Source organism: Nanorana parkeri, unplaced genomic scaffold, assembly GCF_000935625.1.
Source record: "Nanorana parkeri isolate BGI_ZX_2015 unplaced genomic scaffold, ASM93562v1 scaffold248, whole genome shotgun sequence".
Taxonomy (NCBI): domain Eukaryota; kingdom Metazoa; phylum Chordata; class Amphibia; order Anura; family Dicroglossidae; genus Nanorana; species Nanorana parkeri.
Genome location: NW_017306516.1, coordinates 1,642,373 through 1,642,924, shown reverse-complemented (window position 1 = coordinate 1,642,924; position 552 = coordinate 1,642,373).

The window sequence follows — 552 nt, the reverse complement described above, 5'->3', positions numbered from 1 at the left end:
GGCCAGGTTTTGAGGGACAGTTGGGACAGTAGTAACGCGTGCCCCGTCTAATTGATTTCTTGCTGCACATGCGGCATTTTTTTTGGGGTGTCCTTGTCTTCTTGGGTGGAAGGAATTTTATCGGGGAAGTGTCTATCGTGCAGCCTGCTGACTGCATCAGACTGCAGACTGTCCGGAGCAGGGCCTTCCTGGTAAATCAGGGATGTAATAACTGCTTCTTGATATTGGAGGTAAGAGCCAGCTCTTCCTGTAGACTTATAAATTACGTAAGAATTGTACATAGCCAATTGAAAAAGATAGATGGAAACTTTTTTATACCAATGGACAGATCTGCGGGTTGCCAAGTAGGGCTGCATCATCTGGTCGTTGAAATCAACACCACCCATAGAGAGATTATAGTTGTGGACACTCAGAGGTTTTCGGAATGGGCCAGATCTTCCTCGGATTTCCACTGATGTGTCTGGGTGGATGGATGACAACATGTAGACATCCCCTTTGTCTTTCCATTTGGGGGCCAAAAGTTAATCATTCCTTAGACTTGCTGACTCCCCC